The 17,648-nt window shown below is 45.9% G+C and overlaps 1 protein-coding gene and 1 long non-coding RNA gene across 2 annotated transcripts in view; one reads left to right on the top strand and one right to left on the bottom strand.

The window, feature by feature from the left end:
- LOC137643873 (lysosomal-associated transmembrane protein 4A-like) overlaps positions 1-17,648 on the bottom strand; it is a 199,048-nt gene that overhangs the window by 136,516 nt on the left and 44,884 nt on the right. The window lies entirely within an intron of this gene.
- The window catches only part of LOC137643495 (uncharacterized), a 37,788-nt gene that overhangs the window by 18,512 nt on the left and 1,628 nt on the right, over positions 1-17,648 (top strand). The window lies entirely within an intron of this gene.

The raw sequence follows: 17,648 nt of genomic DNA, 5'->3' as shown, positions 1-17,648 counted from the left end.
AGTGTCTGTTATATTAATCTATAATGATGAAGTTGAATGTTTCATTTGTTCTAATGGGTAATCCTATAAAGTGACATTCATCAAATTAATGATCCAAAGTCAGGTTATGACTTGAAAGTGAACATTTGGAGTAAAGATATTTTACTTTTCTTTCAGATGTGTTTATTTTCCTGCACATTTGAAAGCCAAAGGCAGTGAACAAAAAAAAAAAACTTTTTTGTCGGCAACCTGATCCAGATGATATGAGAAATAGATGAAAGCTAAAGAAACACCGATGAAACAAGATTAAATTACTCATATCAAAGCTAATATCAGGGATGGAGCCTGTAATATTTAACGGACATCAGTTCAAAGATGAGTTAAAATTTTCATTAAGTTTATTCAAAAGTTTACACATCAGTTAGGTTACCAAGTTAGGTGATAAGTATCTATGGAAGGTAGCTTATGAATAGTGTACAATATATTTTTTAGCAAATACTATAAAAACAAAAGTCCAATATAAAAAAACATCTCTTGAAAGTGAGATTGTTCTCAAATTATTTTTTTTGAGATGGTCATAGATTTTGTTATTACTATACATTATTAGGCTGTATACTATCAGGTCATTCCAGATATACAAATGTTTTTCAATAGGTAAATTCTCAAAAAGTCTTATCAGTGATGCAGTAGCTTATATAAGATTAGATAGGATCCTTTCATGGGTCACAGGTTTTAACCACTCGCCTTTAGGGCCATAGAATGTCATATTTCTTGCACCTGTTGAATGATACTTGGCGAATAATTAATAATTGTAATATTGCCTTAAAATTCATAATGTATTAGTAAAATAAGAATAATATTGATTATTTGTAAGTTTAGTAATTCATTCCCCATATGCCCAAAAATTATTCATAAACTGATTAGACCTGTGACCCCTTGTTTGATGTTTGTAGCGAGTCTAGCTATTTGATTACTATAACGGTTATATTTGATAAACGACTTTTTCTTCCAGTAGGGAATTATAACTTTCTGTCAGTAGACTTAGACTTCCAGGTGCAGTGGGAAATAGCATAAACTAATCATTTAAAAGTTTAAAGGCTGCTCATGAATGGCAGAGGCAAGGGACAGTGACGTTGCCCTTTCAAGCATGGCTATGTCCTAGAGACTGACCATATAGGTATGATGAGTGCCCAAGCCCCTCTCCACCCAAGCTAGGACCAAGGAAGCCAGGCAATGGCTGCCAATGACTCGGCATGCTATAGGCTCCTCTAAACCCCCCATCCTTAGCTCACAAGGATGGTGAGGTTGCAGTGACCCTAGGAACAAACAAGTTTGAGCTGGACTCAAATCTGAGTGTGGCGATCACCAGGCAAGAACGCTAGCAGTAGGCCACCACAACCCCACATAAACGTTATCATTATACCCAGAATTGAATGTCAGAAAGCTGTAGTACAGTATATAGAACAGATTTAAACAGATATGATTTAGTCCAGTTAAGGTTTTGAATGCGCAAATGTATTTAATCTTTAATGTATAAATTATATGGGAAATTACCGTGTTCCATTATACATAAATTTTACTCTTGCAGAAAGTAAGTTATTTGAATATTCAGGATATAATGGTGCTCTACTTCGTGTTGTATTCATATAAATTATATTCTATTAAGAGTGACATAGGAAGTACCATGCGCAATGTTACAAACATGGTTGTAGGACAACTTTTGACCGAGATATTTGCACTGTTTCTTTATCTGATAAGAAGGTATAACTAATTCTGAATCATCACAAGAAGTTTCTTTTAGCAAAGTCATGTTCTTACAGTCAGGTGCAAGTATTTTAGTCTAGAGTCAGTCATCTTTATACATATTTATTGTGTTCATAAGAGTATTAATGGCAGTTTTTTTTAACTACTTCATAATGCTGGTCCCCATAGCTTATTTTGAGGGAATATTTTTAGATTAAGTCTGGTCACTAGAACATTGTTAGTATTTGGTTTGAGTAGCTACTTGTCATGTATGAGTACTGTATGTTCATGAAATTGTGTAATGTAAACATTATAATGCATAGTAAAATGAATTTTACAGGAGCTCTTCTTGTTCAATAACTTGATGACATTAGATTTTTTTTTTATATAAAAAAGTACAAGAGGAAGGCCAAGGTTTGGGTGGATGGATGGTGTGAAGAAAGTTCTGGGTGATAGGAGGATAGATGTGAGAGAGGCAAGAGAGCGTGCTAGAAATAGGAATGAATGGCGAGCGATTGTGACGCAGTTCCGGTAGGCCCTGCTGCTTCCTCCGGTGCCTTAGATGACCGCGGAGGTAGCAGCAGTAGGGGACTCAGCAGTATGAAGCTTCATCTGTGGTGGAAATGTGGGAGGTTGGGCTGTGGCACCCTAGCAGTACCAGCTGAACTCGGCTGAGTCCCTGGTTAGGCTGGAGGAACATAGAGAGTAGAGGTCCCCTTTTTTGTTTTGTTTCTTGTTGATGTCGGCTACCCCCCAAAATTGGGGGAAGTGCCTTTGGTATATGGATGGATAAAAAAGTAAAGGTCAGAAAGTTATATTCCCAGGTTTGTCTAAAAACAGTAATCATGGTATCTGTTTGTAAGTACTGTGTGATTTCTAGTTCAGCTTTACTGATAAGACAATACTAAGCTTGTAATTCCGAGGCAAGTAAATCAAAACATAATTAAGAAATAGAATTAAATAGGGGTTCTGTTGAATAGAATCATCCTTAATGGTAAAAATTCTATATTGTTATTAAATCTGTTTTATAGGTATATTTGGGGTTTTCTTGTTGAATGTTATGCTTGACCAGAATATCCCTTATAAAATTACCTGGTAATTTCTGAAAATATGTCATCAAATGATGAATGACAAACTATGTTTAGGAATAGTTGGAAATTGGTAATATTAGTTGAAAGAGGAATTTTTTAGAGTAAGCAAAAATATCTATGAAAAAAAATCTTACAAAGGTTATATGATAAAAGTACCATATTTCAGGTTTCAGTAAATCAGCTATTAGTTGTGTATACAAAATAAAGCTAATTATACGAGTTGTAGACAAGTTTCTTTCAAATTTTTTATAGTAGAAATGAGCAACCATTCTAGATAAGGAGTATAACTACTCGCGATCTTTTTTTTCTTACAATTTTAAATTGACATAAATGCGATCTACTTTGAAGTAGATCTTGCAAGTGATTAGGAGGTTTGATGGTTGAAAGTTGTTGTTATGTATATAAAACGGATTTTGAGCGAAGCGAAAAATCTCGTTTTGGGTGAGATAGCCATGACGTCCTGATGGAAGGTTCCTTCGGTAGCTTCCTTGGGTATACCAAGGAAGCTACCGAAGGAACCTTCCATCAGGACGTCATGGCTTGAGCCCAAAAAGGTACATAAACCAATCAGTTAAATAATGAAATTTAACTTTTCAATATTAAACTTACCCGATAATCATGTAGCTGTCAACTCCGTTGCCCGACAGAATTCTATGGAGGGATACGCCAGCTATCACAATACTAGAAGGGGGTGTACTTACCAGCGCCACCTGTGGCCAGGTACTCAAGTACTTCTTGTTGACACCTCCTCAATTATTCCTCTGTCGTGCTTCCGGCAAGACGTTCTGGGATACGCTTATGTTCTTGGAGTATTTTCACGACTTTGGTGAAGTATTTCTCTTTCATTTCGGCTGTCGCTTTACTGGAAACTTCTATATTAGCTTAGTTAGCTTTTGGAATTAATTTGATTAATTATGGTGACGAAGAGAGTATGAACTCTTTCACCTTTAAATGGCCGACCCTTCCCTTAGACGGAAGTGTTGGTGTCTAAGAGAGTATAGACTCTCTTTCTTAATTTTGCTTAACAAAAGTTATAGATTTATTTTATATCTCTCCGCCTCTTATAGGCCTCTTCGATTAACTTCCTTTTTTTATAAACTTATTAAAATTAATTTTTATATTTGTTTATATTCGACCTTCCTAATAGTAGGCGGTCTTTTCTTGGTACCGAAGTTAATTAACATTGAGCCCGTCATTTCGGTTTTACCTGTTAACATATTATGCTATTTTAATGTCTTTGAAAGAATTTCTTTGATAGTCTAGTACTGTTTTCAAAGTTGAACTAACGTTTTGTTTTGTCTCTGCAGTTGTTGACGTTCAGAACGTTCAACTTGCACTCTATCGTTACGATAGAGAAAGAATTTTCACGGTTTCACGTTGCATTAAGAGTAACCGTGTCTAGCGTTTTGTTCATTCTTTCTTAACTTAATGGTTTTAATCCTAATAAAGGAACTTTTCATTTTGGGAAATATTTCAGTTTTTTCCTTTAACAATAATATGTTTTAACGATATATATAATTGGGCTCTTCTCTCAGGTTCTAAGTCAAGAGAGAGAGAGAGAGAGAGAGAGAGAGAGAGAGAGAGAGATAGAGACGGAGGGAGAAAGAGGAGGATAAACGTTTCATTCAAGCCTGCCAGGCGTACGAGTAACGTTGTTATCGTTTTTGCTCTTCTCCCTAGTCTCTTTAGGGGAAGAAAGTAAACGTTTCTAGAGTGATCTAGTGTTTAGTCTCTTTCCAGCCACTGAATTATTTATCTTTCATTAGATTTTTCTGTTACATTGTAATTCTGTTTTCGCAATTACTAACTTTTGAGAAAGGATAGAATTGCGTGTTTCAGGTACAAACCACTTAAAGTTTCGAGTTCAGTGAAATAAGTGCAAACAGAAAATCAAAGTGATAAGTGATTAGCGCAAAGTGTGTCAGTGTTGTGCGTGAGGGTACTTCTGTGCGCGCCAGTCGTTCTCCCAGTCCGGGACCTCTTGCAAGCTCCCAAGCTCAGGGGAGAAGCAATGTCGAAGGACAAAAGGGTTCAGCAGGCCTTGATCGGCGCACAGAAGTATCCTCGGTGGTTGTGGGCGTGTCTTACCGAGACCGTCACTCCCACCCGCAGACGATTGAGCCCTTATTTTGCTCGTCTGCAGAAGAATTTAGGGGAGAAAACGCTGGTCTCAGGTCTCAAGACCTCTTAAACATAAAGTCCAGACCTATGCCAGACGTACGAAGTTAGAGTTCAACAACCCGGATGCAGTCATTGGGTTAGCTCTGACTCTCCTCAGTCATCAGTTGAATGCACTCCGCCTAAGAGGAGTAAGGTTCTGCCGCAACAGATCTCTGCTGTTAAGGCTTTACCTCAGCAGACCTTAGTGTCTGCCGACCCCAAGTTGACTCTACTGCAGTCCATGCAGTCACAACTTTCGGTCTTGATGCGTGAGTGTCGGGCTGAGAGTGTTGCGCCTCCGCCTCCGCCTACACTCCCTCCGCCTGCGCTCGCTCCGCCTGATCGCAGTAACCTGCCAGGCGTACGATGTTGAGCCACGTTCTGAGTTGGCTGTTCCCAGTGGTGCTCAGCCTCCGCCTTCTTTAAGGCAACCTTTTCAATGGGATCAGGAGGATTATACCTCTCTTCCTCCGCCTCCACTTGCTGCTCCACCAGTGATGCAACACTCGGTTGAGGTACAACAACCTCTCCCGTCCTTGAGTCAGTCTCCTCAGCTCTCGCTGCAGCGAGCTCAACCCTCCACAAGGCAAGCACCACTACACCTTAGCCTTGCGCCTCAGGAGCCTCAGCTTGCGAGACATTTACCTTGTTCTGCGCAGCCTCTACCTCATCGCGCTCCGCTCACACCACAGGAACAGGAACTTGCTACTCCGCTTCCGCCAACCGCTCAGCAAGCGCAACCCTTGGGTTCAGCCACTCATGCCAGGAGTCAGCCTCCTCCACCCATGCGCCTACCTTCTGCTACTTCCTTTGATCAGCCTTTGCAGACTGAGCCTCAGGTGTTCCCTCAACAGAGTCTTGAAGAGGAAACCACAACTATTGTTGTTCCAGCTCGTTCTGACTCTGCTGTTCAGCATACCTTACCTCCATTTTCAAACCTTATGATAATGGAGGTTATTTGTATTACTTATAAAAATATATTTGTATTCCTTGCAATATATTTTTAACAATATCGCAGAATATGGCAAAAAATATGAATCATGAGTTATGAATGTAAGGTAAATATTATGTTGATATTTAAACCCCATGCAAGCATGCATAAAGCACTCTAGCACTGGTCATGGAATTTCTGAGAAATGTTAAACGCCATGCACACGCTCTGCTTACCTTACAGCATGCTCTACATACAGCATGCTCTGCTTACAGCATGCTCTGCATACTACATGCTCTGCATACAGCATGCTCTGCATTCAGCATGCTCTGCATACAACATGCTCTACATACAGCATGCTCTGCATACAGCATGCTCTGCATACAACATGCTCTGCATACAGCATGCTCTGCATTCAGCATGCTCTGCATACAACATGCTCTGCATACAGCATGCTCTGCATTCAGCATGCTCTGCATACAACATGCTCTACATTCAGCATGCTCTGCATACAGCATACTCTGCATACAACATGCTCTGCATACCTTACCGCATGCTTCTCAGTCACACATCTTTGGTTGTTGCCAACTCACTAGACTGTCAAGCAGTTTCATAACGTTGCCTTCTAGTCTGCTGCTTTTGCACCAGTGAACCCTCACTGAGAGAACTTAGCTTTTCTAGGATATGGTCCCTGTAGATGAGAAAGTTCTTTTCTCCCTCCTTCTGATATTCCCTTGAGGACTCTGTCATTTGGAGGGAGCCTTTAGCTGCATAGCCTCCTATGGACTTTTATTTAAGCGTAACATGCTTCCAGGGAAGGTAATGGTTCCACTTCAGTCGCTAATCCCGTCTGTTACCACACCTGCTCCCATAGACCTTGAGCTGTGTTGCAAGACATGCAGTCCAAGCTTAGTCCTTGTTAGAGGATTTTTTGTTTACGGAGTCAATGTGTCACGGGGAAGACGTTCAACAACCAACAGAAGTGACTTGTTGTGACGCAGTGCGGCAACCTCAGCAACCCGATAAGGAGTTGTCTGTACGACCCAGACAGTCTAGACAGATTCGGGTTGTCACTGTACTTCCTCGCTTGCCCATGATTGACAGTTCACAGACTGTGCAGCAGTACCATGATCTTGTGTCCGGCTCCGTCAGACGACTGGCTTTTAAGAGCTCCCACAAGTCGTCGCTGTCTGGAGATTTTCAAATGGACTATGGATCTGACCAAGGAACTGGGCCTCCTGGTCAATTTTGAGGAGTCTCAGCTCGTTCCATCCCAGACCATTGTCTCCTTGGGTATGGATCTTCAGAGTCGAGCTTTTCGGACTTTTCCGTCGGCCCCAAGGATCTTCCAAGCCCTAGAATGCATCCAGAGCATGCTGAGAAGGAACCGATGCTCAGTCAGGTAGTGGATGAGTCTAACAGGGACACTTTCATCGCTGGCCCTGTTCATCGTGTTAGGGAGACTCCACCTCCCCCCCCTTCAGTATCATCTAGCTGCTCACTGGATAAAGGACATGACGCTAGAGACGATCTCAGTTCCTGTTTCCGAAGAGAGGAGGTCTTCTCTCGCGTGGTGTAAGAACAGCTTTCTTCTCAAGGAAGTCTACCTTTGGCTGTTCAGAAACACGACCGCCGTCTCCTCTCGGACGCATCAGACACGGGCTGGGGTGCGACTTTGGACGGACAAGAATGCTCGGGAACATGGAATCAGGAGCAAAGGACACTTCACATCAATTGCAAGGAGTTGTTGGCGGTTATTCTGGCCTTGATAAACTTCAAGTCCCTCCAGCTTAACAAAGTGGTGGAGGTGGACTCTGACAACACCACAGCCCTGGCTTACATCTTCAAGCAGGGAGGGACTCTTTCGTGGAAGTTGTTCTAGATCGCAAGGGACCTACTCATCTGGTCTAAAGATCGAAAGCTAACTGGTAACGAGGTTCATTCAGGGCGGTATGAATGTCATGGCAGATCACCTCAGACGGAAGGGTCAGGTCATCCCCACAGAGTGGACCCTTCTCAAGAATGTTTGCAACAGACTTTGGGCCCTGTGGGGTCAGCCAACCATAGATCTGTTCACTACCTCGATAACCTAGAGACTCCTGTTGTATTGTTCTCCGATTCCAGACCCAGCAGCAGTTCACGTGGATGCTTTTCTGCTGGATTGGTTCCATCTCGACCTGTATGCATTCCCGCCGTTCAAGATTGTCAACAGGGTACTTCAGAAGTTCTCCTCTCACAAAGGGACACGGCTGACGTTGGTTGGCTCCGCTCTGGTCCGCGAGAGAATGGTTCTTAGAGGTACTGCAATGGCTGGTCGACATTCCCAGGACTCTTCCTCTAAGAGTGAACCTTCTAAGTCTACCTCACGTAAGAAGGTACACCCAATCCTCCACGCTCTTCGTCTGACTGCCTTCAGACTTTCGAAAGACTCTCAAGAGCTAGGGGCTTTTCGAAGGAGGCAGCCAGAGCGATTGCCAAAGCAAGGAGAACATCCACTCTCAGAATCTATCAGTCTCAAGGGGAAGTCTTCCGTAGCTGGTACAAGACCAATGCAGTTTCCTCAACCAGTACCACTGTAACCCAGATTGCTGACTTCCTGTTATATCTAAGGAAAGTAAGATCCCTTTCAGCTCCTACGATCAAGGGTTACAGAAGTATGTTGGCAGCGGTTTTCCGCCACAGAGGCTTGGATCTTTCCACCAACAAAGATCTACAGGACCTCCCTAGGTCTTTTGAGACCTCAAAGGAACGTCGGTTGTCCACTCCAGGCTGGAATCTAGACGTGGTCCTAAGGTTCCTTATGTCATCAAGATTTGAACCTCTCCAATCAGCCTCTTTTTAGGACCTCACATTAAAAACTCTTTTCCTCGTGTGCTTGACAACAGCTAAAAGAGTAAGTGAGATCCACGCCTTCAGCAGGATCATTGTTTTCACATCTGAAACGGCTACATGTTCCTTGCAGCTCGGTTTTTGCTAAACGAGCTTCCTTCACGTCCTTGGCCTAAGTCGTTCGAGATCCCAAGCCTGTCCAACTTGGTGGGGAATGATCTGAAGAGAGTACTTTGCCCAGTTAGAGCTCTTAGGTACTATCTAAAAAGGTCTTAACCTTTACAAGGACAATCAGAAGCCTTATAGTGTGCTATCAAGAAACCTTCTTTTCCAAGTTCTAAGAACTCAGTTTCTTACTATTCAGGCTTCTGATTAGAGAAACACATTCTCATCTGAAGGAAGAAGACCTTGCTTTGCTGAAGGTAAGGACACATGAAGTGGGAGCTGTGGCTACTTCAGTGGCCTTCAAACAGAACCATTCTCTGCAGAGTGTTATGGATGCAACCTATTGGAGAAGCAAGTCAGTGTTCGCATCATTCTATCTCAAAGATGTCCAGTCTCTTTACGAGTACTGCTACACCCTGGGACCATTCGTGGCAACGAATGCAGTAGTAGGCGAGGGCTCAGCCACTACATTCCCATAATCCCATAACCTTTTAACCTTTCTCTTGAATACTTTTTATGGGTTGTACGGTCGGCTAAGAAGCCTTCCACATCCTTGTTGATTTGGCGGGTGGTCAATTCTTTCTTGAGAAGCGCCGAGGTTAAAGGTTGTGATGAGGTCCTTTAGTATGGGTTGCAGCCCTGTATACTTTAGCACCTTTGAGTTGATTCAGCCTCCCAAGAGGAACGCTGCGCTCAGTAAGGAAGACGATCTTATTAAAGGCAGAGTAACGGTTCAAGTCGACTTCCTTACCAGGTACTTATTATTTCATTGTTATTGTGGATAACTGATTATATGAAATACGGGATACTTAGCTATCCTTTAGTCTTGTACACTGGTTTTTCACCCACCCCCCTGGGTGTGAATCAGCTACATGATTATCGGGTAAGTTTAATATTGAAAAATGTTATTTTTATTAGTAAAATAAATTTTTGAATATACTTACCCGATAATCATGATTTAATCGACCCTCCCTTCCTCCCCATAGAGAACCAGTGGACCGAGGAATAATTGAGGAGGTGTCAACAAGAAGTACTTGAGTACCTGGCCACAGGTGGCGCTGGTAAGTACACCCCCTTCTAGTATTGTGATAGCTGGCGTATCCCTCCATAGAATTCTGTCGGGCAACGGAGTTGACAGCTACATGATTATCGGGTAAGTATATTCAAAAATTTATTTTACTAATAAAAATAACATATTTCTATACGTAAACCACTCGAATGAATAATGAAATTTCTATAACTCTGATCTTTTGTAAATTAAATATTTTTACTGATTTGGTAGCCAATTCCAAAAAAAGAATAATAGGAGGATATAATGATTAATTACTTGATATTGATAAATCAGTTACTGTACTTCCATATTGAGGTCTTGAGTTTTCTAATATTCTAATTGTTCCGTAACCGAAATACAAACCACGCTATTTACATTGGGTTTACCTATTAGCGTAGCTGAAATGGCGAGCCATTAGAATTTACCAAGGGTGTATTACCCCCGCGCTAGTTAGCAGGGGGGTAGGGGAGTGGTAGCTAGCTACCCCTCCCCCCTCACATGCCGGTGAATGCTTCACTTTTACTTTTGGCGCGGGCATGGACAGACGTTTCTGTCTTTGTCCTCGCTTGGCAGCCATTGTTTGTTTTGTCTTTACTTAATCACTTACTTTTCTTTTACTCAATATATATGTAAAAAAATTTTCATGTTTATGTATATATTTTGAGTACAGAAATCAGTAAGTTTCCTTTTCAGAGTTTGTGCTTGTGTGTGTAGGGTACGATATCTCCGTGGAGCCCTCGGCAGTTAGGCCACCATGGTGTAATTTCAGGGTCGCGATTGAGTTTGATTTCGGTCATTCTCTCTCTCTCTCTCTTGAGGTCATTCACCCTTTTACTACGTTACTTTTACTACACCTTTGTAGCTTCCTTCCCGTGTGGGGAGGTTGCTACGCCGTACGTTTTGTATCAATTAGTTTATGAATCTAATTGTATTTGTTGATTTTTCAGCTTTGTAGAACGTTTCCTTTCGGGGTTTTCGTTCTTTCTTTAGTGTTCATTCATTTTTAAATTACATTTGTTCCGTAACCGAAATACAAACCACGCTATTTACATTGGGTTTACCTTTTAGCGCAGCTGAAATGGCGAGCCATTAGAATTTAACGAGGGTGTATTACAACCGCGCTAGTTATTGGGGGGGTAGGGGAGTGGTAGCTAGCTACCCCTTCCCCCCTCACACACAGGTGAATGCTCACTTTCACTTTTGGCTCGGACTCGGACAGACGTCTCTGTCTTGGTCCTCTTTTGGCAGCCATTGTTTGTTTTGTCTTTACTTAATCGCTTACTTTTCTTTTAATCAATATATATGTAAACATGTTTTCATGTTTGTGTATATATTTGAGTACTGTATAGATATCAGTAAGTTTCCTTTTCAGAGTTGTGTGTAGTGTACGATATTTCCGTGGAGTCCTCGGCAGTTAGGCCACCACGGCGTAATTTTATGGGTTGTGATCGAGTTTGACTTCGGTCTTAATCTCTCTCTCTCTCTCTCTCTCTCTCTCTCTCTCTCTCTCTCTCTCTCTCTCTCTCTCTCTTGAGGTCATTCACCCTTTTTACTACGTTTTACTACCCCTCTCGTAGCTTCCTTTCCGTGTGGGGGGGTTGCTACGCCGTACGTTTTGTCTCAATTAGTTTATGAATCTAATTGTAGTTGTTTATTTTTAAGCTTGTAGAACGATTCCTTTCGGGTTTTCGTTCCTTCTTTAGTGTTCATTCATTTTTTAATTACATAATTACATTGTTTCATAATTATAATTGTTATAATTCTGTTTTGGTTACAGCTCTCCCTCCGTGAGTGTAAGTGGTTGTGAGGGCACGTGCCTGTTGTGTAATTCTTGTTTCCTTTCCCTCGGGATTCCTCTTCGGAGCCTTCCCGGGGGAATGAATGTGTACTAATGATTTTTGTTTTATTTTTTTACAGTTACCGATCTAGTTTATTTCTGTAATATGGCAACGGTGTGAGCTGTCTTGTGGAGGCCTGGGGATTCGGCTGTTGCTGCCTCCCCTTTGTATTTTCGTCAGGGGCGTGTCTCCTTCTACTGGAAGTACTCCTGTGACGATTGACAGCTCTCCAGTTCATTTTAGAACTCTCAGGAGGCTCGCCTCCTTGGGTGGGAAACTTTCCTTCCGATGGAAGTTTTTCCTGTCCAGGCTTGAGTTTTTCCCCTTTGGGGGGTTCTTCTCTTGCCTTTTTCTCGTGCTACTATGCTCTTGTTGCTGAGCGGTCGCACCTGCAGTTACACTCAAGGGGCTGGGCAACTGCAGGAGCCCCTCTTCGGAGGATTGCTCCTTTTAGGTCACTGGTTGACCAGTCTCTTCTACGAAGTGTTTCTCTTTCATTCGCGAGAGAGTACACTCATAGAGACTCCTCTTCGGAGGACTCTTCTGCTGTTGTTGATGTTGGCCGCCTTCGCCGTAAGGCTCACCGTCCGCTACGTCGTAAGGGCCTTCCATCTCTCTATAAGGGTGCTAAGAGGCGCCTTTTTGAATCTCTGTATGCAGCCTACAACTCCTTCTTCTTGATCTTCCGCCCCTGGTGCAGATGGACAGCAGTCTGACCTCGTCTTCCGACGGGCAACGGTCTTTCTGACGGACAACGGTCTTCCGATGGACAACGGTCTTCCGACGGACATCAGTCTCCCGACGGACAGACAACGGTCTTCCGACGGACATCAATCTCCCGACGGACAACGATCCCTTCGGGGCAAAGGGTTGCCTCCCACGGGGCTTCTTCCCTTGCGTGTCAGGGTTCCCCTGCGTGCCCTTCTGCAGTGTTCTCTCTTGCTCAGTGTTAGCGCATAGGCGCTCTCCTGCTCATCAGCGCTTTCCTGATCGCTAGTGCTCTCCTGTTCGCCAGCGCTCTCCTGTTCGTCAGCGCTCTCCTGTTCGTCAGCGCTCTCCTGATGATCGTCTCTGCTGTTCCTGTTGGTTCCTGTTACGCACCCTGTGTGCCCACGTTCGCCCTCGCGATCTAGAACTTCGGTTCAGGTCTTGGACAAGGACTCTTCTTCTACGCACAGGATTCCACGTGTTGCCTTCTGCTCGCCAGCGATCACCAGCTCGCCAGCGACCATAGACGCGTCAACATTCGCCTGCTTGTCAGCGATCTCCTACGCATCAAAGATCGCCATCGATCTGCCACGCGTGTCAGTTCGCCTGGACACCATCAGTAGCGATCTAGCGCTCGCCCTCTGTGGACCACGATCTCCGGTAGCTGAGTCTTGCTGTAGATCTTCCTCCTGCTCGCCAGCGCTCACCTTTACTTCTGTCCTTCTGTGCACCAGCGGCCATTTGCCTGCGCGCCTACGCTCATGTGCGCCCGCGCGCTTATGCTCATGTGTGCCCCAGCGACCGTGCACATGAGCTCCAATGTTCGCCCGCGCGCGAACCAACGGTATTCCATCGCGCGGACCGACGGCGTTCCGTCGCGCGGACAGATGGTGTGGTGTTCCATCGCACGAACGTCGGCTTGATTCCTGCAGTATCCATTGCTCGCCTACGGGTCATCGCTCGCCGACCACCAGCTCTCGCCCTTCCTACCACGCTTGCCCTCCTTCTGCGCTCCTTCGCGCACTTTCGTTTGCGCTCCTGCGTGCCCGCGCATGGGCGCTTCCACGTTCGGCCACGCGCAAACCATTGATTTACCATCGCGCGAGCGCCAGGGCGATTGCGACCGCGATTTCCGTCGGGGTTTCGCAACATGGCCAGCCTGGCGAGTCTTCTGGAGCGTATTTCCAGAACACGGTCCTCACCCCGTAAACGCAGAACATGTCACATGCAAGAGCAGGAAGAATCTTCAGGGAGGTCTGAGCAACATTCTTCTTTCCAGAACCTGGGTTAGCCCTTCCCCGTCATTCCCTGGAAGGGTTTTGCCAGGGAGCTTTTCTCCATCTCGTGAAAGGGGCTTACCAGGTCCTTTCCCTCCTCGGTTGCGACCCGAGGTTTTGTACAAGGAAGCTCCAGGAAGATCATGGGTACTTTCCTCCTCTCGGGCTCAAGCACCTTGGCGTTTCGTCTCCAAGTTTCGAACTTGCGGGCAAGCTCGATGTTGGACCATCTGGACGCAATGACCGAGGGCTTCCTCTCGGGTGTCTCAACCGTGGATGTCGACAAACTCAGACACCCTTCCATCCTTGGGAAGAGCTTGTTTGTGCCCAAGGACAGAGACATAGACAGTGGTTGTGCGGAGGAAGTCGACTTCCGTTTTCACTCCTCCAAGGCGCTTTCTTCCAGACCCTGCAGGGCTCCAGCACCTCTTTCTTTCAGCCTCGTCGGCCTAAGTTATCGGACCGGCTACAGCAGCTAAGACAAGGTGTCCAATAGCAGTCCCCTCCTGTCAGGAACAGGGAGCACGGGAGGCTCTCCCGGGGGGCCATAATCCTAGAGGGAGCGGCAGAGTTCACGAACTCTAGGATTGGCAATCCCCCCTTTCAGGTCTCAGGCTGGGAGGATGCCTAAGGTTACTCATCCGGATAACAGCTTCCCTATGCCGATTCCTGCACGATCTCCGTGATCAGCCAAGGATATCGCGCCTGCCGTCTCTGTCAGCGAATTCAGTGTCACTGAACCTTTGTGCCATGGGGTTGGCAAGAGTTTTGCCCGTTTGAGCAGAATGATCCATGCCTTAGGAGAAGGTCCTCCATAGGATCGTTGACGGCTTCACCCCTCGGCTTCCTCAGTCAATCCTTTCTCGTAGGAAAGCATCTGAGACGGGAATTCCGTACTCAACCTCTCAGCTCTGATCAAGTTTGTCGAACAAACTTCGTCTAGCGTGGAACAGCAGAATCGATCAAACTGGTAACGAGGCGGCAGGACTCCTTAGGCCCTGGATCGGAAGGATGGGTACTTTCAGTTTCCATTCCATCCATCTTCCAGGAAGCTCGTGGAATTCAGCCTAGACTACAGGTGTTCCTGCTTAAGATGCAGTGTGGCGATCCCACCGTGGCATCGCAAGTTTTTCCCCAGAGAACTCTCCCGGCTTTCCTCATGGTCGCTCAGGAGCAGGCTTCCGCCTCCTTCGCCTTTTGGAAGTCTGGTCAACTCCGTTAGTCTCGGATTCGACCTTCTTCAACGCCGGGACAAGCTTCCGGATCCTTACCATGAGTGAGGGATCATGGTAATTTGCTAGGAGCCTTCTCTACTTCTGCCTCAACATCTGGAGTATCTAGCCACATTGGAAGTCCCGCTTCTCGTCCGTCCAGCGAGGTTAAGCAACGTCGGGTCTGGTCGGTACTTGGATGGGTGACCGCCTGGGGACGCCAGATGCTGTTGCCTCCTCCTCCGAGCCTTCCCTTCAGTTGGCTGTGGCAAGGCTGAGGAGAGTCGCAGTACCTGTTCTCAGTCAAACAGAGCTTTCAGCCCTACCTTGGAACGTGTCCTAGGTCTCTTTTCCTCATTGATCCGTCTAAAGTCCCGAACGGTCGCCTCAGGATAAGTTCCCTGTGGGGCGGCCCAAGTTCCGGTGGTTTCAAAGCAACGATTAACCGGACTTTCTGGCCCCTATGGGACCAGCAGAACGATTAGACCTGCAATGGGTGTTGACCTATGTAACCTCTTGATGGGAGTGGATATTCTTGTCCTTTCCCCACATTTTTTATGCTGATCTCGGATTCGTCAAAGAAAAGGGGGCGGGGGGGGGAGGGGCATGTTCCGGTTCAGGCCTATGGTCAGGACCTGAAGGATACCTCTCCATCATTCAGACAGGCTTAGGGGCCGTAGTCTGGCCCCTCTACAGATCCTACAGCTCCTGCCGAGTCGCTCCGTGCACGACGACTTCATGGTACTGGCGTATTCCAACCAGCAAGGGACGCATTTTCATACCTTTGCATCTTGCAGTAGAGATACTGAGATGATTTGAGATCCTCTCAATACCACTATTGGCTCGCTCATTCCGGGCAGAGGAATGTTCTCTCCGACTATCTTAGCAGAGCCTCGCAGATAGAGTGTACCTGGGGGTCTTTGGCCTTTAGTAACCAGCAAGTCCTGGCCTGGGGGACCTAATAGCGATAGCCTGGAACTTCAAGCTTGCGCTGTTCTTCCCCCCAGTCTCAGACCCCAAGACTCTTTGGCAAGATGCATTCCGGTGATGGTGGGACAACATCGACGCCTGCGTCATCCCTCCTTTGTTGTCTGTTGAGAATGGGTCTCAACAAGACCAGGTTGTCTGTCAACCTTTCAATGGCCCTGAGAGCTCCACTGAGACTATACGCAGAACGGTTTCCGAATCCTCTGCTTCCCCTGACGGAACTCCCGGGAGAGCTTCTCCCATGGCACAGGCTACTCAAACAACCACACTGCAACATCTTTCTCGAGCCGGGGCATCGCTTTGGCTTCACACCTGGAGACACTACACCTCCTCCTCAAGAAGAGACAACCCGCTACAGTCGCGGGGCGGAGGTCGCGTCATCTGCGATAGTCATCCGCAGGGGTCTACCAGGCGAAGTGGAGAGTCTTCTGTGGTTGGTGTCGTGGGAGATATACCTCTTCCCTTGAGGCCTCTTCTCCAGCAATAACGAACTTATTGCTTTTCGGCGGGAGGAAATCCTTTCCGCTCTCGGCAGTGAAGCCTGTCGCTCAGCCTTTCCCTGGCCTTCAGGCTGAAAGGAATAAACTTTTTCCTTCCCGCTGGACCTTTCCTCGCTCATGCGAAGCTGCGAACGTCCCTGCCCCGAGTCGGAGTGAGACCTCCAACATGGAGCATGGTTCGGACTTTTTAGTCCCTTAAAAGATCTTCTCAAGACCCATTACGTCAGGCCTCTGATCGTATTCCGTCTTGGGGCTCCTGCTCACTCTGGCCGCAGCCAGTGTGTAAGCAATCATCTTGGTCTCGTACGACTCCGCCCTTTCTAAGGAATGGGGGAAGGCAACATTCAGGTTCGCTCCTGGGTTGTTGGGTAGACTCAGAATCTTGGGGTCCCGGCCCTTCGGTCCAATTCCTTCAAGATTTCGAGTCACCATTCTGTATCAGATGACCCAAAACCTTCTCCTCCTTGCCAGTAAAGGAATCAAGGGGTTATCTTTGGGAACAGCTGCAGCTTGTCCTCACGTGCAGCCGGGTTGGGAGCACAAGAAGGACACGGGGGAGAGTCACCAGTATACCTCTTCAGCTCGGACTCAAGGACATTCATCTCGACCTAAATCCAGACCCTCCCCCGTCACGTCGCCCTATAGCACGATGTCGGATACATCACAACGTCCCTCGCCTTCGAGTAATACTACTCTGTGACGCAGGTGCTACAAGCTGGAGTCTGGAAGCGTCTAGTGACCTTCGCAGCCCGCTTCCTGCAGGAAGTGACCCACAGGAGTATCGATAAGTTTCTATTGCTCTGATGTGGCTACACAACAGCTGGTCTAACCTCAGGCTCCTTTTTGGACAGGTAGCAGAAGGTTGAGGGCATTGTTATCAGGTTTTAGTCCACATGAACGAAAGAAGTATGTCTGGCCCTTACTTCTTTCTTCATCATCCCCTCTACTGGGAAGCAGCATCCTGGTCTCTGCATAGCTGACCTCAAACCTCTGCTGGTAAACCATGCTTCCTTGTGTTCCGAGTATTGAGTCAATACTGTCGCGTCCCCCATACCCTGACGAGGTGGTATTGGGAGCGTCCTAACCCAGAGTTCCTTCTGGAACTCCAGGTCAACTGCCTAGGACGGGTCACACTTCTTCCTTCACACACAAGCTTATGTAGGCCACACGGTTCCTTG

This window comes from Palaemon carinicauda, chromosome 7 (genome assembly GCF_036898095.1).
Source record: "Palaemon carinicauda isolate YSFRI2023 chromosome 7, ASM3689809v2, whole genome shotgun sequence".
Lineage (NCBI taxonomy): Eukaryota > Metazoa > Arthropoda > Malacostraca > Decapoda > Palaemonidae > Palaemon > Palaemon carinicauda.
Note: the sequence above shows the minus strand (reverse complement) of the source record. Positions and strands in the feature narration are given on the sequence as shown.